Here is a 23,346-nt window from a genome sequence, read left to right as displayed (position 1 = left end):
AGGAGATTGTATAAGCAAGTTTGTAGGAATTTTAAATGCATTTCCAGGAAAAGTGAGGCTGAATATGTATTGAAGTTCACTAACTCTTCAAAGAATAATCACAGGGTTGTCTTTCAAGATTTACTATCAAAATGCTGAAAGTCAAAAATAAATCTATTCACTTGATCGAATTGACATTCTGAATTTGGCAATGCCACTTTTAAGGAATGTCAAAAATCGTCACTTTGACTTCTGCATTCAAATTCAGGATGTCAGAAGGTGACGTCAGACCCTCAGGAAGTTCTGCTGAAGCTGCCATACAAATTGTACATCTACAACACAAGTTTCAACAGTTTTGCAGGGGGCAAGCCCCCCACACCCCCACACCCCTAGCAAATTATATATTCCAACTCTGAGATTGTACTACAGTGAGGAAAAGGGTAAATTTCCTGATCCCCACTGTAGTGCAATCTGTTATCAGAACATCAAATGCACATTAGCGAATGTACACTACCATTCGCTAATGTGTATTCAAACATTTTCAAAACAATATTATTGAAACTGGAAAAGACACATTCGACCATCTTAGTTTCACATAAGTGGCATTCCACATCTTGATAGTAAACCGTTTTCAACTACATTTGTAGTATTAGAAGTAATTCCCAGTATTTCACTAATATTGAAATCATACCAAATGCCCTCGGTAACAAATTTAGTACAAAGTTTTCCCCCTCCTTCAAATGTCAGTGTACTCTATCTTAGATCTTTAATACTATTTCTACCATTACCAACTATGAACCAAATAATGAAAGTTATCAAAACTAAAAGTAACAGTTCCATGAGCTCTGACAATACAGTATACTGTTTTAGGTTCATAGTTTGGTACTAGACTAATAACCACTAAGTCTCTTACAAGTTTAGCTGCCCACCCCAAACCATTTGGGTCCAGAGAATCATAGGTGTATATATGGGGGGACATGTTAGGACTGAGGTAACTATGGATTTATAGGGGGGTGTTAGTTAGGATGATACTTTTCTTATTGATGACTTATGTCCATAAGGGACATAGCTGCCAGACCAGGGGATGCATTTACGATTTACCATCCAGTTGTCAAGCTTTCATTTAAAAAGAGTCAGGGATGAACTCTGTTTTACATGGCTAGGAAACCTATTCCATAATTCATGGATCCTTTGGGACACATATCTGTCTCTCCAGCATGTTCTGTTTATGCCCCAAGTGAAGTTCAGATCCCTGGTTCTAGTGTTTCTGGTGTTGTTTGTTTTGCACGTGTGTAGTAGATCCATCAGGCCTGAGTTTGAGGAACCCCTGTAAGCAAGTCAAAGATCCCCTCTCAGCCTGTAGGAGACTAAATACAAAGACAGAACCTTTAGGCAATCAGTGTAGGACAGGGTATTCATGCCCTGAATTCTCCTGGTGAGAAACCTTTGTTGCAATTTTCTGGTAAGATACATGCCAAAGGGAGCATTCTATTCAATGACAGCTCTGATTAGGGATGAGTAGAGTGCTACTATGACTTCCTTCATCCTGTATGCTATTCCATCAATTCCCTTACTGTCTTTCCTATGGGTTGGTCAAAGGCCAGACTGCTATCTACATATGTTCCCAAATCCCTAATTACTGGGTTTAATCTTAGGGGCATTTTATTTATGGAGTAACTTAGGTTGACAGTTTCCCAGATGACATTATAATGCACTTTTTAGCATTGAGTTTTAGGCCATGGTTTTGGCATCAGTCATTTGTCTATGTTAAACCCACCTGCAAGAAGTTGGTGTCTTTGAGGGGAGTCTATAATATCTCCCAATTTCAGTCATCTGTGAACCTGGTAAGTCAGAGACCTTAAATATTATCCTCAACTTCTGAGAAGTTTATGCCAAACAGGAGTAGGACCAGCACAGAGCCCTGGGGTACTCTGTTGTTGACTGTTCTCTTGGTGGAGGTGGTCTGACCAGTCCTGACTTCTTGGGTCCTGTCTGTGAGTCAGCCAGCAATCCAGTAAGTTATGTAAGGATTTATGCTCAGAGAGCTTGTCAACAATGCCTGAGTGGAGTATTTTATATCAAATGCCTTAGCCAGGCCAAGATACACAGTATGTACTGTTTTACCCTCATCCTTTGCCTCGGTGACCCTATCAAAGAAGTCTACCAAGTTAAGTAGGCATGAACGTTCCTTAGGAAAGCCAAATTGGGATGAGTCCAGTGTCTATGGGTTGTCAATGTCCTTGTTTATTATTTCCATGATGACTCATTCCATGGCTTTGCATATTAGGCATGCTAGACTGATGGGTCTATAGTCCCCTGGGTTGGTTGATGGAGTGAAATGCCTGTTGTGGTCCTCCACTGTTCAGGAGGCAACCTGGGATGTTGTCAGGACTTGTGGAGGTGGTGTTCTTGGCTTCAGCTAGAGCTGCCAGTACCTGGTCACTGCTGATAGCTGGGGAAAGTATGTTTGAGGGGATTTCACCTGGTGGAGCTGGGAGGAGTGGGGTGTGAAGTTTAAGCAAAATGTATTGGCTTGTAGATTTGCTTTGTCACCCTAATCAGTGAAGGTGATACTGTTCATCAGAAGTTTAGCACACTACTGTGTGTTACCTGTAAGATTCCAGACATAGTGGAAGAACACCTTGTCCAGACATAGCTAAAGAAGGGCTTGTGATTGTCCTTACCCTCTGAGGCTATCCTGACATCATAGTTGACCTTCTTGGATATAATTAGACTTCCTAGTTTCTTGTTAAGTTGTATAAGAGAGCACTTGTCTTTAAGGGAGTTTTTCTTCCTAATTTTGGTCATGAGGTTTCTTCTTTTATTATATACCATATTTTGGTGAGGAATCTACCAGTGGAGTTTTTTTTTTTTTCTGTTTTTCTTTTGGATTTATTTCTGGTGGATACAACAGCCTCTCTGCAGGAATTCAGTTGTTTGTATACGGAGTCTGTGAATAATTCTGCATAGGTAGCTCTGGCCTTGGGGTTAGGGGGAGCAGTGAATTTTGACAAACTGTCACTTAATAGGATGTAATTTGCCTTTGAATATTTCCTAACCATTACTGGTTTAGCTGGATTTTCCAGGTTGATTTTTTATTTCAAATGAGACAGCTTTGTGATCTGACCTCACTAGTGAAGATATCACATGGTGTGAGGGAGTGGGTGCAACACTCTCCCATCTGGGTGAGTACTAGATCCAGTATGTTTTATCCTCTGGTTGCAGCATGCAGTATCTGTTCCAGAGTGTTTGTGTTAATAAAGTCTAGGAAGTGTTGTGCCTGTGAGTTTGAGTACATTTTCCACTCTATAGTGGGTTGGTTAAAGTCACCCATTAACAGGGTGTTTGGTTGGATGGCAAGCACCTCTAGTAGGATTAAGTAAGAGTTGTGAGACTCTAGGGGTTCACCATAGGAAGCTCAGTTGTTACAAACTGAATATGTTTCTATCTTGATGTTGTTAGGTCACTTATAATAAAATGGTGGTGGATATGATTCATCTGGATCTAGAGAAATTTTTTATTCAGTACCATGTGGCCTTGGAAAAGTGGAAATTTAATAAGCATGTTATCCAATGGACACCAAATTGGTTAACTCAAAGAAAGGCTAAGGTTTTTATTCAGGGAATACAATCAAGAATATTTGGAACAGTTTATGAGTGCCTCAAGGCCTGGTCTTGGGTCCCTTCCTGTTTCATGTATGTAGGTCCCCCTTTCCACAGTCAGGGAAGTGCTCGGTTAAGAAAATTTGCAAATGATGATAAGATAGCAAGAATAGAGACATCAATTAAGGATCATCGAGATCAACAGAGGTATCTAGATAGTTTGTATAAGAGGTCACATTTGAAAGGTATTTTAAATGAAGACAAGTGTAAAGTATTACATTTGGGCAAAGAATATGTGAACTATTCAGATAGTATGAATGGTTCATTAATTGGAGAATATCAACTAGTTGATGGTTTGAGCATTATAATAGAAAATAATTTCAGTTTTACAAGACATATTAGAAAGATTTAAAAAAATGATTATTCAGTATTTAAAGCACTCTTCAGAATTATAACTTCAAAGGATGCAAGGTTTATGATGCTCACATATAATTATAAGACCTTTTTTGGAAGATGGTAAGAACTTTTGTGTCTATACTACTTCTGATATTAGTAAACTGGAAGGTGCAAAACATTTTAACTAGGAATATCAAAGGTCTAAAAAATGTGACTCAACAATAAAGACTAAAAAGTTTAAATTTATTTTCAGTTTACAAATAATGTAAAGCTTCCAGTGCAGTCCGGTTATAAAAAAAAAAGGGAACTGATATGGATGTTTAAAATTCTGAAAAATTATGAAATTGAAAGTACTTTGGGAATTACCTTTTTGAGGAATGAAAGAAATGCTAGAAATAATCAGACTTGCATTGACTTGAAAGTCATAAAAAAAATTAGGGAGGAATTAGTTTCATATTAGCGCTGGACATAAAATGAATATATTACTAGTAGAAGATAGACAGGCAAATAATCTAGGTCATTTTAAAAATAAATTGGATTTATAGTTTGGTGTCCAAATTTACTGGACTATGTTTAAGTAGAAAATGGCTAGTAATGATCTCATTTGAGGTCCCGGGCCTACCTCTGATATTGTAACTCTGTAAATATTAAAACCTAGCTTACTCAAAGGAATTGTAATCATGCAGACAAGGTGGCAGCTCATGCAACATTCTCATCTAATCACTTCGTCAATACTGGAGTCCCTCAAACTTCTGTAATGGACCACTTTTTCTTTGACATTTACTTCTCTGATGTAAAAGATGTCCAAGGTTTGTGGTTGACCAAGTTTGCAGATGAACACAAACTGGGTGTCAATATTAATTCTCTCACAGCCTCTTGCATTCCCCAGGAAGGGTAAGAGAGTCACCATCTGGTGTTCTGACCATGGCTTTATACTTAATGCAAAAATATATTGTAGAGTTACATTAAAAAAAAAATTCTTTGCATTAATTATAAAACATAAATGGACTCCCATTTAAGGTCATTACAGTTGTTAGAAATCTAGGCACTTTTGTTGATCATCAGGTATGAAGCACCATAAGGCAAACCTTTTCAATGAACAGTTAATAATGAAAGTTATATACTGCATGCATGAAAACCACAATACACCAACATAAAATCGTTATGACCAAGAAATTAATAAGAATCCAAAAACAAAAGAACAGCACCGGTTATTTATTGTAATAAAAACCAACCAGGATAAATTACTGGTGTTATTCTATCTTTTTGGATTTTTATTCATTATATACACATAAACCAAAGAGGCATTAATCTCCTCTTATTCCATATTTATTACGCTTATAATTGAAAATAATGTTCTATAATTGGTTTGCATCTTACCAAACACATAACCCAGAGTGAAATAACACATTTCCTAACCAAGAGAATCAAAGTCTAGACCCCTTTAGCTATAATGATAGATTAAAAAATAATTCCGTTCTTTCTGTATCATATAGACTCCTACTTGAAGTTATTTGTCTTGCATTTGGGTTATGTTTGGTGCTCTTTTACTATCATTCACCTCAAAAACAGTAGTAAAGTTGGAAACATTCATTCCAAAGCTCTCAACTTGAATCTTAACATAAAAAGGGTTTATTGGCGTCCTATTTATATTCATGTTTATGTGCATTTTTTTGTTTTAGTTTTTTTTTTTTTTTTTTTTTTTTGACCTTTAAGAGGTCTTGGCTAGGGTCAGTTAGCAAAGAATTTTTTTGCAGACAGTGAATAAAACCCAGCTAATTAATGGGAGAAGCTGAGAAGTAGCATTCCTCATTTAAATACAAATACTTGATGGCATCTTTAGCTGTAGTGCAGTGTGACTTGCTGCTCTTCACTTAAGTACTGTTGATATCTGTCTGCATTTGATTTTGGATTGAAGTTATTCATTTAAGGTTTGGTATTCTGTAAGGTTTAAGTTAAGTTGGTCTCAGTATGACACTGAATCATTTTATTTTGTCACACAGTTCCTGAAAGCACTTCCTTGTTTCTTCACAGAACACCCTTATCTTTAGTTGCTGTGTCTTAGATACAATACCATCTACTTGAGTTGCAGGCCTTGAAGTTCATCTCCATCAGTTTCTGCCATTAAGCTAACTACAGAGGTCTGCACTTCTTTAAAATGTTTTCGAATATTGATAAGGTATATCTGCTCTGGTCTTTTACCAGTATGTCTAACCTTGCAGTTTGCATCATTTAGTTTTTCATTATTTTTTCATTATTCAAAGCGGTCCATCGTGTGTAGCCAGAAGCTTGTTTTCTGAGGAGGGGACCAAAACTAACACTGACTCTCCAGCTTTGAATTCCTGAATCGTTCAATTTATATTATGAGCTCATGTCTGTGTAGCCTGGGCTCAGCTGCCTATTAAAATCTTAGCTAACATGGAAAAAAAGATTGAAAATGCAGGAGAAAAGCAAATCTCAAATATCATTTTTCTCTTTAAACTTAATTTTCACAGGAGGGGAATCACTCCTACACCCTCCGATATAGAGGGCAAGTCCTCACACCCCACATAATTACATATACTATTAGTGAGATTGCTATACCATGAAGAAAAAGTAATATTTCATTCTTAGCATATGTAAGTCATTGTTTTTGGCCATTCGGTCTCATTTTTTTCAGGACTCACTGTAGCAGGTCCTGACATTTCATACACTTGCTCTTGTGCTCTTTGCAAGTCTTCCCATATAATGAGAATCACCGCTTTCAGCCTTTTCAGTTAGCTTAGTGGTCAAGGACACTTTTAAATAGGGGGTTTTTCTTAGGTTCATAGGTTCACAGGTATCTACTAGGCTATCGGCCCTATGGCCTATATAAGCCTAGCCAAATGAGGTTCCCTGGCTGTCGCCACCCAAGAAAATTATTTTCTTGTGCCCCTGCTAAACAGAGCCTCAGAAGTGATCCCCAGGGTGAATTTCCTGTTTCCCATTCAATTGTCAAGATTTCTGTTAAAGAGGGCTAATGAGGAGCTTTGCTTGACATGAATGGGTAGTCTGTTCCAGAGCATGGGAAGTCTCTGGGACAGGAATCTATCCCTCCAGCATGTTCTATTTACTGTGGTGACAAAGTTTAGGTCCCTGGAGCATGTGGCTCAGAGAGATTGGGATTTCTTTAAGTGTAGCATGTCCATCAGATCTGAGTTAGACATGGCTTTGTATGTTAGGCAGAGGTCACCTCTGAGTAGGTGATATGTGATGAGTAGTGCTGGAGTTTTTTTGAGATGGTCTGCGTATGGCATCTGTTTGAGGTCAGTAATCCTCCTAGTGAGGTATTTCTGTGGCCATTCTAGTTGTTGCAGATGTCTTGCGAGGTACATGCCAAACAGGGCATTGTACTCTATAATGGGTCTGATGAGGATGGGTAGAGAGGAACGATGACCTCTCTTTTTCTGGAGTGATGAGGTGTGCCACGTAGAAGGATTTCCTGACTACTGTGACAACATGATTATCAAAGGAGAGACTACTGTCCACTTGCATCCCAAGGTCTCTTATCACACTTTCAGTATTTAGTAGGCTACTGCCTATGTGGTAGTTCATGGGTACGTGTTTTTCCCAAAGGGGATAACAATGCACTTCTTGGCATTGAGCTTTAGGCCATGACTTTGACACCAAGCATCAGTCTCAGTGAGGCCTCTTTGTAGAATGTCCACATCCTTAGGTGAATCTATTATGGCTCCTAGTTTGCAGTTGTCTGCAAACTTCATTAGCCAGAGTCCAGCAGTATTAGCCCAGACTTCTGAGAAGTAGATACTGAACAGGAGAGGACCCAGGACCGAACCCTGTTGTACACTACTTGTCACTAGTCTGAAGTCAGATTTGGAGTCAGCTACTTTCACTGTGTGGGTTCTGTCAGTGAGCCAGTTGGCCACCCATCTTGTGACATAGGGATTTATGCCTAGTCCAGTGAAGTTATCTATAATACTAGAGGGGGGGATGGTGTTGAAAGCCTTGGCGAGGTCAAGATAGGCTGCGTGCACCACCTTACCCTCGTCTACTGCTCTGGTGACTGCTTAGAAGAAGTTAATCAGATTTAGGAGGCATAAGCTACCTTTTGCAAACCCAAACTGAGTGGGGTCCAGAGTTTGTAGGTTACCTATGTCTTTGTTTATAAGCTCCAGGATGATGCATTCCATGGCCTTGCAGACCAGGCTCATCAAGCTAATGGGGCGGTAGTTCCAGGGGTCAGTGGTGGCACCCCATTTGTGGAGTGGGATAACCGTTGTTGTGTGCCTTTCCATAGGCACAAAGCCTGAAGTGAGGCTATGGTTGAACATGGTATTTAGGTGGGGTGCCAGTTCATTCTGTAGTTCATGCAGAATGCAGACTGGGATGTTGTCTGGTCCTATGAATGCTGTGTTCTTGGCTTTGGAGAGCGTGGTCTTGATTTGTGCATCCATGATTACAGGGGCTTTGCAATCTCCTGGTATGGAGATGGGCCCTTTGGGGGGTGAGGGGGTAAAGTTTGCACTGAACCTGTCTGCCAGGATGTTGCAATATCAGTTGGTTTGGTAAATGTAGTGCCATTGTGCTGTAGTTCAGAGCAGATCTGAGTGTCGCCATTGAGATTCTTGACATAGCTGTAGAATGCTTTGTGGTTGTCTTTAGAATCCATGGCGATTTTATTTTCATAACTAGCTTTGGAGGATTTTATGAGGGATCTCAGCTTCTTACTGAGGCTGACCAAGGAGTGCCTGCAATCATGGGATTTTACTCTTTTTTGCAACAGTTTCTTCCTTCGGTTGTAGAGTTTGTTTATGGCAGGGGACCACCAGATTGCCTTCCTTTTTTTGGAGGATAGTGTCTTGGTTCTGCTGGAGATGGCACAGTCCATGCACTCATGTATACAGTGCATTTGTATATGATTCAGCAGTCGTGCCTCTATTTTTCGTCTGTAGGGTGTCATCAAGTTAACCACTTCTGACTTAAGAAGCATGAAGTTGGCTTTGGAGAACTTTTTTACAGTGGTTTCCTTAATGGGGGTTGGGGGCGGGATATGGATGTTTAGGGTGATTAGCTTGTGGTCAGATCTAACCAGCGAGGAGTTTACCTCTGGCATGGAGCATCTGTTACCCATATTAGTAATGACTAGGTTCAGGATGTTGCTGCCCTTGGTCGGAGTATGGACAAGCTGATCCAGGTCGTTGGAATTGATGAATTCCAGAAAATGTTGAGCAAATGAGTTAGTATCAAGAAACATGGAGTGGGCATCCTGGGGCATGGCAGGGGATCTGTAACAAGCTACAACCTGAATTGCAGTCTTGCCCAGTGTTAATTGCACTTGGATAATTTTCTTCCTTCCAAGTTTCTCTGGTAATATCTAGCAGTCCATGAGAGTACTTGACATATAAAAGGACTGAACACTGTTGAGACTTGTACTATTTTTCTAATAGCAAACAGGAGGTATGGTAATAATTGGTCTCAGTTTTTTAGCATCTTCCTCAATAACATTTATCAGCATGTATTTTAATGTTCAGACACAACACTTCACTAAATTATCTGCGAGTGGATTTTACATTGAGTTTTTTAATTAACTGGCCGTATTTGCACAGTCGCTGTGTTTTTTTTATTTAACATTTGTTACCAGGAAAGTCCAACTGGCACAGAGCCTATTTTCAGTGGAGGCCAAGGGAGAAATGCTCCAGATGCATGCTTTTGGAATGTGGCAAGAAACTGGAGCACCTGGAGAAAACCCATGTAAACATACGGAAGACATACACAGAAGGCACACTAGCCGATAATCGAACCAGAGAACCTCTTGCTGTGAGACGACAACATTAATCAGTGCACCACTGTGCTGCTGGTAGGTTATGCTGGACATAAATGCAGCACCCTGGTCAGTAAATATTTCCTTGGGTATCGCTATTCTGGAAAATAATAATAACACCTCACTAGTTACAGATTTAGCAGTAGCCTTAGATGGAGAGATAGCCTTGGGGTATTTAGTTGCATAGTCAATAATAACCTTTGCTAGATTTTACCAATGGCTCAACAATGTCCATACCTATATGTTTAAATGTCACCTCTATGATAGACATTGGAATCAAAGGCTTTTTAAGGCAGGAGTCATCCTTGATTTCCTCATTGGCCCCAAGCTAGGATTGGTTTGAGCTCAGAGAAGCTGAATAGCCAGTCTGAAAGATCTGATGAATGAAGACAGGAGTGGGGGGGGGGGGTAGTCATAGTCATCTGCAGCGAAAGGGGCAGGGGTTAAAACCTGTGTGAAGGTTTGCCTTCTGGTATTCAAGGCATCCAACACAGAAGCTCTCAACTTCTTTCATTGTTCTTAGAGATTAAAACTTAATAGGATCTGTGCTTTAGTCTAGTCCATTCATAGGTGTCCTTGTATATGACATTGGGCTAATCTCATTATTATATTTTTAACTGGCTTTGGCACTAAGCTTCTAAACCTGTCTGAAAGACCTGATGAATGAAGACAGGAGTGTGCATTCTGTATTCAAAAACATCCCTACCACATTACTTATGCTTTCTGGTCACTCAGACAGATTACACTAAGTGGTAACATTTATGAATCCCCCTTGATATTTAAGCCTGCAAGAAAATCAGGAAGAAAACTAAAATTAGGAGGAAGAAGGTGGAAGTTATGCTTGTGTTGTCTATTCACTCAGACATTCATGAATCTGGCCCATAGTTTCATTACATAATAATCTCTGTACTAGCACAATGATGTTTTCAGCATCCTTAGGGTCAGTTTCATATATCCATTTTCTAACAGTAGAAGGCAAAGTCCTTTCAAATGTATCAGTAGGTAGCATTTTGATCATTTTACTCATAGTATGTTGACTGCCATGATCTAACCATAATTTAGATATATGTTTTAAATCACATAACTAAGATCTTACCATTTTGTTAGGAGATGATATCCTGCTATGAAACTTCTAAGCTGCTAAGCTTGTGTGTCATAGGTAACACCAGTTCAAACTAACAGTGCCTTGTAACTTTATCATAATGTTGATATTCAGTCCCTTACATATCCACAAAAGCATTTAATGTTTTGCTAGCTAAATGGGGTGAGAAGATTCTAGTCAAATTAACTTGATTCCAATCTACCTAGTGAGAATAACTTTCAGACAACACAAGATACAATTTAAGGTCTTCCTCCACGTTCAGGTAATTAAAACAGTGAACAATCTGACACTGCAGTGAACCGACAATCACCGCCATAGCCTAACTATCATAGTAATAAGGCATATGCAGATACTTGTTAAGCATATCAGAGTATACCTGCAGTAAGTGCCTTAAGATATAGTATGCAAAACTGAGATACAACATAAAATGTATGTATACACTATATCAGTAGTAAGAAAGAGATATATCCAATAAATCTTTTGAAACTATTTACAAAAGGAACAGAAAAATGGCTTGAGGTTATTTACACAGTGCCATGCAGTATATCAAAATTAATTTGGTCAGTTCTTCTTTTTTTCTGCTTTACATCAAATGTATTTGACTAATATATCCACAAAACTGGAAAAAAATGATTATTTAAATGTGTTTTAATGTTTGAGCATGGGTGTGTTAGTGCTTGTTTGAGTGTGCGCACATGTGTGTGTGTATCTGTGCGCATGTGCATGTGTGCGTGTGTGTGTGTGTGTGTGTGTGTGTGTGTGTGTGTGTGTGTGTGTGTGTGTGTGTGTGTGTGTGTGTGTGTGTGTGTGTGTGTGTGTGTGTGTGTGTGTGTGTGTGTGTGAATCAGATAATGTTGCTGTGGGTTTTAGAACAGGTTAGTTTCATTGTCGTCTGCCCTTAGTGTGAGATCTCTAGCAGTGTGGTAAGGAGTGTTTCCTTTCTCTTCTCTGCTGTGTCATAATATTGTAATTTGCATGCAGTATGTATGAAACTTCACTTTTGGCATATATAATGCTCTTTGATTAATATCAGTAGCAGTTCAGAACTGATAGTAATATAAGCCAGAGAACAACAATAGCAGTAGAAATATTAACAAAGGAAGCAGGCTTTCCTAGAGAGAAATGTGAATTAAAGAAATATCAACAAAACTATGTTAAGTGAAAACAAGTAGAAAGTCAGAAAGAAAGAAACAAAAATAGCTAAAAGTGTAAAATAAATGTAGAAAATATCACATATTATTATTCTTAGGAAGTTATTATAAAAAATATGTCTACATAAAAAAGATTGAGAGATAATGATTTCTATTCTTCTTCATGTAGATTTGGCGATGATCAGTCTTAGGTCACTTTCTGAGCAATTTTACAAACTAAAACAAAAATACTAAGGTGATGGATTTGGAGGAAGCTTTATCTCTGTTTAATACACTGGTTTACCCTATATTCACTGATTAAAAAGTGTAATGGTCACTATATGTGTATAAGGACAACACTTTTGATACATCACTGTGGCCACTCTTTTCACCTTCATCACTGAGCTCTTAAAAATATTTTCTTTCCTTAAATATTCACATGTAAGATGAACCGCTTTTCCTATCTTTAAAGTTTTCTTTGTTAACCATGAAGTGATTACTATTAAAGTATTTGCACCTAGACATTGAACAATTGTCATATATTAGTGTAGCAAGAGAAATACTCTCATAGAAGGAAAAAAGAAGATGCCACACACAGTGCTTGCCAGATGACCAGAGTCCTGAAGCTGAGGTGGTTGGTCTGATTGTCCATGAATGTATGAATACCTAGAGCAGCTGCTGCTACTTGGGAAGAAAAAATAATTAAAAAAAAGTTGATTCTGCAATAACATGCCTTATCCACGTCAGTGCAGTGGTGTGACTATGACTGGGGTACAGGAGGAAATTAATGAATGAGGTAAGCACTAAAGATTTGTTGACAATTTCCAGAACAACTTAACTCATTCCTTACCAGTGATTTTAACAGAAAAAGCTGCCCTTGATCTTCAGGGATATTTTTCTCTTACAGTTTTATATATACTGGCAGGATGCCAAATGTATCTGTGGGAAGTAGTGACAGTATATATTCATTTTTATTTATTTATTATAGTGATTTGGGTTACATTTGGGAGACCTGTGAATGAGAGCTTGAAGTGAGACTACATTAATACTGCCATTATTTCTTCCACTTTCTTTGCCGGCACACATTGGATGTGATTTTTAAAATATTTATTTATTAATGTGATTGGGGTTAAGTTTGAGAGACTTGTGAATGACAGCTGCACGTGAGACTACATTACTACTGTCATTATTTATTTCAATTTCTCTGCAAGCACACATTGGATGTGATTACTGAGGGGAGAGGGAAGGAGAGATGCAGTCTATGTATATGAATTAAAAAGGCAGTATAATGGTCACTGTATGTGTATGACAGCAACAAGTTCGATACCTTTTTCTCAAGCAAACAAAAGTGGTACAGAGAAGATAGCTATCTTTTGGGGGAGGCCAGATACTTATATTAACGCTCTTGAAGGATAGTCGATGGGGCATGTTGGAGAGGTGATATAGCAAGCAGTGGTATGCGTATGTAAAGAACTAGGTGAAATAAATTACTGTGGCCATTATATGTTATTCACTCTCTTCACAATCAAGCAACAGACACCACAGAAAATGGCTATTCTGGGGATGGTGGTCAAGCAGGCTTTATGTGAAAGCAACTGACTATTAAGCTAATTTTTCAGAGGCAAGGAGAAAGAGAGAGAGTGAAAGAGAGAGAGAGAGAGAGTGTGTGTGTGTGTGTGTGTGTGTGTGTGTGTGTGTGTGTGTGTGTGTGTGTGTGTGTGTGTGTGTGTTTGTGTGTGTGTGCACCAGTACAGAAGCATACAAAGGATTGTCCTGTAGGTTTTGGACAAGAGTGAGCTGAAATACTTTACTGTGACCATTATTTTTTTATTTACGTTTTCTATAAAGTGACTGTATGAAAGTGATTGACCCTGATGTCATTTGATCACAGTTAAAAAAAAAAATCATAGCTAGAGTTAGTTTTTGGATAAACCTATGGTTAAAGTAGTCTTCTTGATCATTCATGGCTGTCTGGTGGCCTTACAAATCCTGTAGCTGCTTGAGTAAAAAATCATCCATTCATTCATTCAGTCATTCCCTAATTTTCTGACTATCTGCCTCATCCTGATCAGTCTCACAATTTAACCATGATAAGGATATAGTGAGTAATCGCTCATTGAATGAATGTGATATTAACACTAAAGACAAGTTTGCCAGAAAAAGCAATATCAGGACTTTCCTGGAAAATTAACCAGACAATATTGCCCTGATATTCCAGGGTGGGTTTTCTCTTGCAGTTAGTTTTATAAATACACTGGTGGAGCACAAGGTATTTCTGTGGACAGCTGCAGCAGAGCAAATTACCCACAGAAGTGTCTACATGGTTGTCAACAACAGCAACAATGAAATACATTACTGTAGCCATTATTGTACTTCATTTATTTCACAATTAGTAAACAGAAGTCACACATAGCTCTCTTTTTAAAGGAGAGGCAGGTGGGCTGTATAAAGCAACCAGCCATCAATCTAGCTTTTCGTAGGTAAAGTCTATGCATATGTATGTGTGTGTGTGTGTGTGTGTGTGTGTGTGTGTGTGTGTTTGCATTCACACACTTGTGCACATGCACACACGGAGTGGATTGTGATGGATTGTACTGTATCTGTCAGACAGGCATAAGCTGAAATATATTACTGAGGCCATTATTTGTTTATTTGTTTATTATCCTTTCATCACAGTAAAACATCTGAGGTATACACATCCCATATTATGACTGTTATTGGCAGGGACAAAGGCAGTCTGATGATAAGAGTGACTGACCTTGTTGCCATTTGACCACACTTGAAGTGTTATTGATTTGGCTTTGAAGGACTAATGTGTGCTTAACTGAAATAAGATAACATACATTGCTGTCATGAATTTTGTGTAACAATGTCATATACATTACAGTGGCCATTAATTTTCTGTAATGATAGGAAACATACATATAAGGTGCATGGAGGGAATAAAGTGGCTATAACTGCTGGGTATAGAAGCAGACTGTGGATGAAAGTGACTGACCCTTCTGTCATTGAACTGGTGTGACATGGGCAGTGTTATATTGTGTATGTGTGTGAGTGCACGCATATGTGCATGTGTGTGTGTGTGTGTGTGTGCGTGTGTGTGTGTGTGTGTGTGTGTGTGTGTGTGTGTGTGTGTGTGTGTGTGTGTGTGTGTGTGTGTGTGTGTATGTGCTTGTGTGTGTGTAGAACATGTACATGGAGTTTGGGTTGTGATGGATTGCACTGTATTTGTTTGGCAGCCATGAGCTGAAATACGTTGCACTGTGACCATTAATTATTTATTTGATTGCTTTGTTGTTTGCTTGTTTATTTATTTGTTCATTTTATTTTCCTTTCATCACAGTCAGACATCTGAGTTGTACACATTTCATACTATGACTGTAATTGGTTGGAATAAAGGCAGTCAGTAGATAACACTGACTGATCCCTGCTGTCATTTGCTTACAATTAAACACTCATTGATCAAGCTTGGCAGTTCTAATGTGTGTTTGATTGAAACATGATGAAATGTGTCACTGTAGCCATTTTCTGTAACAGTTTGATGTACATTAATTCTTTAATAATCACAGGGAGACACATGAGGTGTATGCTGTCAATAATGTGGCCACAACTGGTGTGTATGGAAGCAGTCTATGAAAGAAAGTGACTGACAGCAGCTCTCATTTGATCCTAGTTAAACAGTCATTGATCTGGTGTTACAGAATAATATTGTGTGTGTGTGTGTGTGTGTGTGTGTGTGTGTGTGTGTGTGTGTGTGTGTGTGTGTGTGTGTGTGTACAGAGAGTTGGATACTTGTGATTAAACTAGCATCACAAATTTTGTTTGGGACATTTTATGTTACTTCTTAAAATCAAAGTAGGTGTACCATACAGGAATGGATATATTTGACTGTCACTCATAGTGAGTGCAAAAAACTGAACTAGTGTCTTTGTCTTTCTATGAAGATTGTGAAGGTATAGCCTATACCTTGATCATCTGGGTGTTACTTTATTTTTTTATATATTTTTAATGTACAATTTTATTGATTTTTCAACAATAATAACATAACTTCACTTTCTATACATCATATAAACATTATTATATAATGACTGGCCATTAACATTCAAAAATGAGCATGCTGATTGGTCAGCCCAGCCAGTGAGTCTGTTGCAAAATGAGCATATACCAATGAAAAAAGTCCAGTTACCCGTCCATTACTATATGCTATTACTTTTTTTTTAAGTTTTCTTCACTATAAAAAAATAATAATAATAAAATTAGAACTCCGGACAGTCCGGAGGTACAAGAGAGATAGCACAGAAAACATACTAGGAAAATCAGGTGTATCATTCAAAACTAAAGAAATGTACCTGATTTTCCTTATATTTTCTGCATCCTGTCACTCTCATACCTCTAAAGTGTCAGAAGTTCAACCTTATTTAAAAAAAAGGAGCAACAGAGATCTTTCTTTCTCTGTTGCTTCCTTTCTATTCCTTTCTAAAGCACTGATACTCTGTGTAAGTATGGGGATGTAATTCCCATACTCATGTGCAGTACATAAAAAAAAAAATCAGCAGGATATCCAATGAAAGGAGAAGAACACCACAGAGCCATCATACGAAGACATTATTTAAGAAAAGTTAGTAATTTTTGTTCTTAAATAATGTCATTGTATGTTAGCAATAACTGACTCTGTGGAGTGGCATGTTGAAGACTTACCCACGGTTGGTTTTGTTTAATCACTCGGGCTATACCCTCGTGATTAAACCACACCAACCATTGGTAAATCTTCAATATACCACACCCATATCACTGATTATTGCTATAATATTAAAACAGAAACACTGTCTATCAATAAAACAACTGTAATAGCTATATGTACCTTCATCAAGTATACACTTAGGGAAATCTCTATTCTTCAAAAAACTGTTTTGATGAAGAAAAAAGTATATGCATATTTACTTAAGATAAAAACATTAACAAATAGCTTTAGCTTCTCTACAACCTTCCATTTTAAATTTTTCATCTCCCATCAAATGTCCCTGTTAAGCTTATAGTTTTCTGGTTTTATTCAAATTCAGGTAGAATTGAGTCATTAGATTCCAACTTTTTGGCTTTCTTTCCATCATTTTCATTTTATAATGATGCTGTATTCATCCTATTAGTTTCTGATATTCTGCCTGCAAACTTCCCAGTCCAGTAGTGCATGTTGTTCTCCATTCCTTGTAAGTACTGTTTTTGGAACAAACACCATCATTAGTATCATATTAAGCTTTTCCGTTTCCCGGCCTAGTTTCTTCCTTTCTACTCCCACCTCTAGGGCTTTCCACATCCATGTTATGGGCTTATGGAACATTTCTTCCCATGCCTTGTTACTTGTTGCCATCTCTGAAATGCCCTCTACCAGTCTGAAAACATACAGTATGCATCATTCTTTTTAATTTTTTTCTACACATCTAACATTTTATTTTCACATCTCCCCTTTCAAGCCTTATTATGTTTAGTATGTTAAACTATAGTCTAAAATATGTTGCATATAAAGCTTTGCTAGGGTTAAGCCCATTCAGTGTTCTATCCCATCTATAGTTTAAAGTAATAGCAACCTTAACATATTGATTTTCCTTTGATATGTAGCTTTTTTTATATTGCTTGCTCCTGTTAGGTGACCCGATGCAGTAGTACATTTAGTTGCTCTTGTCTATTGATATTCACTATATACAGCTTTTTAGCTTCAAACTTCATTATAGAATGTTTTAATTCTTTTATATAAGTTTTACAGGGCATACTATGTATTTGTATTTACCCGCTCTCCTTGTTATTGTTGCCCTTTTAAGTTTCATCGTTGCCCCTTTAAGCAACCTTGTGGCGCTTCTGGTGATGTCGTCAACAAGCGCCAGTTACTTTGTTTTAAAAGCATTAGGTTTTAATCCTTTCAACTGCTGATGAAGCTTCTGGATTTCTGGAAGCGAAAACGCTGTTTTGGTCTTTAAATAAATTGCGTTCCTTTTCTTTTACATCGTTCTGGCTGCAGTGGTGTTCCGTTTGTGCTTTCATAGTCTAAAATTCTCATCTGTTTGGATCCACATATATAATGCCATTTTCTGAGGGGATGGTTGTTTCCTCAAACCTGAGTTCAGTTGCTATGTGTTATGCCTTCTTGTATATTTGCCTTAACCAGCCATAGCCTTTCAAACCCAGCTTTTCTTTTTTATGTTTACACTGTCTGATATCTTTCTATATTAGGCTTCCACTTCCTTTTGTCACACTACCCTTTTTTCTGCTGAGCATTTCTGTTATTTTCTTCCCGTTCAGGATTAGTGTATCTTAAGTACATGTTTGTCAATGTACTGAACAGTTTGAAATGTTCACCTCTAACCTTAAACTGGCTTTGTAGTTTATCATCCATTAGTCTTTTTACATCTAATTCTATATTGTTGTGATTTAGATTTCTTCGCTCAACTAGTTGCTTCTATCTAGCTATCCCTACTTCTTCCCATTCTGTTCATATCTGTTCATATACTACCCTTTTCCACTCTAACTTTTCCCATATCTGCCTATATATTAGTGTTTTCCATGTAATATCTCCTAGCTGCTTTAGTTCTGTCTCTCAACTCCCATCTTTCACCAGATATATTCTCTATGTAGGGGCAGCACCCTCTGCTTCCATATTTCAGCCTTTGTGCCTTCCTCATGAAGTCTGGCCCATTGTGCCAAGTTAAATGCCACAATCTAAAATAGGATATGTATCAGTCCACCCCCCTTTTTTAACTAGTGTTAGCATTCCCTGCCTAAAGATTCTATGTCTATATGCCTCACCTACATATGCCTTGATTAAGCTTCTTAGTATCTTTTCTATTAGTGGGTGATAATATATCATGGATGATCATATCTTTGCTGTAAATGCCTCTAGAGTTATTTCACAACAAATATACACATTTTCTTTTCTTTTCTTACACAAGTTACTATATATCACATCAAATCATAAGTATTTTGGCACAGTCTTTTATCAGAACATTATATGACTTCTTATTACATTGCAAATGTAACTCCTGTCGGGAATGCATGCATACTAATGTGTCATTGTATCAGAGCTGAAATTCATATATGTTTCTGAAGGGAAAGGGGAATGTCGCTAAGCTGCCATTGTAGTATTTCTTCTGGCTGAAGTAGAATAGAAGATGCTATCAACTTTTTTCTAAATTTTCCTCCCCACAAAAACAATGAAGGCAGAAGTCCTGTGGGTTGAACTGGGGTGTTTCTATAGTCATCAAGAAGTTTAAGGTAACAGTTCTGCATTGAGTTAGCAACACACTTTCTCCCTGATTTCCTTCACAGTTTCAATAACTCTCTCAACTTTTTACCATTTGATTGAGGACATTTTAGTGAATATGTAAGGTGCTGGGATTCCCAGTGTTTTGAAAAAAAACTTGAAATTCTTGGCATACATATTATGGGCCACAATCTGCAATCACTATGTTAATTATACCATACTGAGACAAAATGAGTTCAACAGCTTCATAAACGTTGGTGAAAATGTTTATTGTAGCTTCATGACATCATGGTGTTTAGAATAATAATCAGCAGATATGAGACACTAACTATCTTTGAACATAAATAAATCTCAAGCATCCTTACCCTGTGATCTGCCTGAGATTTTCAGAGGCATTGCTGTGCCTTTGAAGCTACTTTTATGCTATAGGGTACATATTTGGCAGTTTTTATCATCAAATTAATCTCTTTGGACATTCCTAGCCAAATCATAATGTCAGTTTTTTCTTTATACTTAACTGTTCCCAAACATGCTTCATATACTGTATCTAGCATGGCACTGTATAGGTGATTTGGCATACTTAACTCCATTGGGTTTATCATCAGTACCTATGATTCATAATTTGTGACACAAAATGTTAGTGGACTTCATTTAGTAACACATTATTTTCTTGACAAAATGTTAGTGGACTTCATTTAGTAACATGTTATTTTCCTGACAAAATGTTAGTGGACTTCATTTAGTAACACGTTATTTTCTTGACAAAAAATGTTAGTGGACATCATTTAGTAACACGTTATTTTCTTGAGAGAATGTTAGTGGACTTTATTTAGTAACACGTTATTTTCTTGACAAAATGTTAGTGGACTTCATTTAGTAACACGTTATTTTCTTGACAAAAATGTTAGTGGACTTCATTTAGTAACACATTATTTTCTTGAGAAAATGTTAGTGGACTTCATTTAGTAACACGTTATTTTCTTGACAAAATGTTAGTGGACTTCATTTAGTAACACGTTATTTTCTTGTCACTTTGCCGTGCTGTCAGTACTATATTTTTTACTAACTGTAGTGCTAAGAAATTTTCAGCACGATGAAAAAATCCTGATAAATTATTTGCAGATGCAACTGTCAGCATTTTGTTTTCCAGTGTCCGCTGATAAATTTATGACTGTGCTTTGCAATTGTCACTGCATTCTACATTGTCTTCTTGAGCCTTACCTCTATGTACTATATTAAGGTATAAATCACTGGCAATGTGAATGTATGCATCATTGACTCTGCAGTTATGCAACTCGTTGTCTGACTATGCAAATCATTGTTTCCGACTGCACTGCATCTCCTAAAGCATAGCTGCTGTATATGCACACAATGAATTCTTTGACTCATATGCATTGGTTTACACAGACCTTCAATGGACATTAGGCTGCTGAACTGACACAATTACACAGACCTTTAATGTACATTAGGCTGCTGAACTGACACAACTTGAAATAATAACTGTCCTCTGTTCTCATACACACAACACAACCTAATCTAACCCAGTAGTTTAATTTTATTCCAAGAATTTGCTGTAATAAGGTGCTGGACTTATACTTTAGTACTGGCACAATTGCTGAGTTTCTGACCTCAGTGAAACACTGTGCACACAGAGCCACCCCACAAATTAAATGCATTACCAAACAGATTGTTTTCTGCCTTATGTTGGTCAATTTGGCATTAAAGAAATTAATGTTTGCACAGCCACTAGCTTTGGTGATTCCATCACATGCATAACTTTTTTCCTTTCTTTCTAGACTTGTATATCTAAACAAATGTCTGAATTGCTCCGTTTTCCTACATGCTGTGTTAGAAGGCCAGCATGTACCAGTGCTTTCATTGCTTCTGCATATATCCACAACTTTTAATAAAGCAGTCTCTTTCTGTTAATAGCCTGCCCCTTATTTGATCTTTTCCTAGACCACACATGACTCTATCCCTTGTTATTGAATCATTTAACTCACCATGTTCAGTCTTTGCCAGGATTCTTTAGCTTGGCAGTGGTGTACTGGAGCTGCTGTTTCTGAGCTATTATGAGCAAGTTAATGTGGTATGAGTTTCTTTGTAGTAAGCATTCATAATAGCTCCATAGCAACTTAGGGAAAAAGGGGGTTTAGTAGTTTTATAAGAATATGGAGTCTCAAAAAGGAGGTTTAGTAGCTTTATATGAAAGGGCTAGTCTGCAAAAATGGCATTTTTATCTTAGCATACTGGATAGTTACTCTAGAAATTATAGCATCTAGTAGCTGTATATCCATATTGTAGAATATCCTGCAGCTTAAATAATTATTGAAACAGAAAATATAATTAAAATAATCCATTGCTGACAGAGGATACTGCTAACAGTAGAAAAGTGAGACTCTAGTACGCACGAATATAATGAAAGAATGAAATCCCATTCATAATTCTTTTCACAGTCACTACATATCCATATAACTTCTTGACATTTTAGGAGGTTTATTGCTGCTATCTTTTAACATTTTATGTATAGTAAAATTAAAAGAAACAGCACATATAACCAGACTTTCTTGTTTTCCATTTCTAAAATTCTAATTCAATGTAATAACTTGTACAGTGTGACTTCTTTTTTAAAGATATCAGCCAACCTTTTGATGTATAACTAGGCATGAATGATGGTCAGTACTATAATTATGTTACTGGAACATATTGAAAGCAAAATGCTAGCTATGCAATAAGTCAGCATTAAAATAACAATGCTTAAGTGCATTATAGTATAACATTCTGTTGCAATGAATACAGTAGAAAATAGCATTTGATAAGACTTTTGAGTCCCAGCTCATAGAACTTACACTAATTAAAAACAAATCTCTCTTAATATAATAGTACAGTATGAATTATTTTAGTAATAAATGAATTTTCTTAGGAAAAACTGTTTTATTTGCCTCATACAAAGTGATGGTGCATTGTGTTATGGTAAATGGTATGGTACACAAATAATTAAAAACAGTTTTCAGAATGACTCAGTACCCTGTCTCTGAGGAACAGAAAACACTTCCTGCTTGCATTTGAAGTGGTTTGTGGATTACAGTAGTACTGTGGTTGACTGTATTCAGTTGCCAGACTAAATAATATTTTTAGGTTAACTTATTGCAGTTTATGGAGCCTCAGAATCCAAGTAGTGATGCAGGGTTCATCATGCGTTTTCCTTTTTTAAGAACATACCTTTTCCAGAATTAAAAGCTAAGCATTCTAAAACAGAGCTGAGTCATAATTAAAGGATCATTTTGACAGCCCACTTAAATCATCACCACACTGATGTCAACCAACATAACAACCACTGGTGCTGGACAGTAATTTTGTAGCCTGAGCCTCCACACTGCTATGTCTCCCCCATTCCATGGTTCCAATTAGTTGTAATTTGTTAGATGTGGTTTGGTCACTAATCAAGGTGTAGGTCAAATTCAAGATTTTCATGTACACAACCAGTACTTTGGTAGCCCTTTTACACTTTGGCCCAGTTATTTCATGAGTAAAATCACAATGTCTTCATCTCCTATCATGTTACTTCATGTCTACACATGTATTTCAGTTTCTTTTTATATTTCACAAAAAAGCTATAAAATATAGTAAGTGAAAGTATATTTTATAAAATGAATAAATAACAACAAAAGAACATTAACTGTGAAAATAATCATAACAACACCCACACAAATCCACTTTGCTGTTGAAGGTTAGACATTATTAAGTTTATTATTGCTTATGTCTTCTATTCTGCCATATGGCTCTATTACTGTCAGGACTAACATCTTTAGCTATTAGCTATTAAATATAAATTACATGCAAATACCATCATTTTTTTCTATCATGGTGTACTTTTCCTGTCCTTTATTTTAATTCTTCATGCATTATCTGTGAACAAAACACAATTCAAGAAATCATCTGTTTTCTTGTCTATCTAATTTTGCATGCTTTCTTCATACCATAGAAGCTTCACTTATATTGTGTTATTTTATTTACTTACTTATTTGATGTTTGTTAACTGGGTAGGTGGCCTGGCCCAAGGATTCTTTTCAGCCTTGATCCAGACA

The sequence above is a fragment of the Protopterus annectens genome, chromosome 1.part0, assembly GCF_019279795.1.
Source record: "Protopterus annectens isolate FY-2018-M chromosome 1.part0, PAN1.0, whole genome shotgun sequence".
Classification (NCBI taxonomy): domain Eukaryota; kingdom Metazoa; phylum Chordata; order Ceratodontiformes; family Protopteridae; genus Protopterus; species Protopterus annectens.
Note: the sequence above shows the minus strand (reverse complement) of the source record.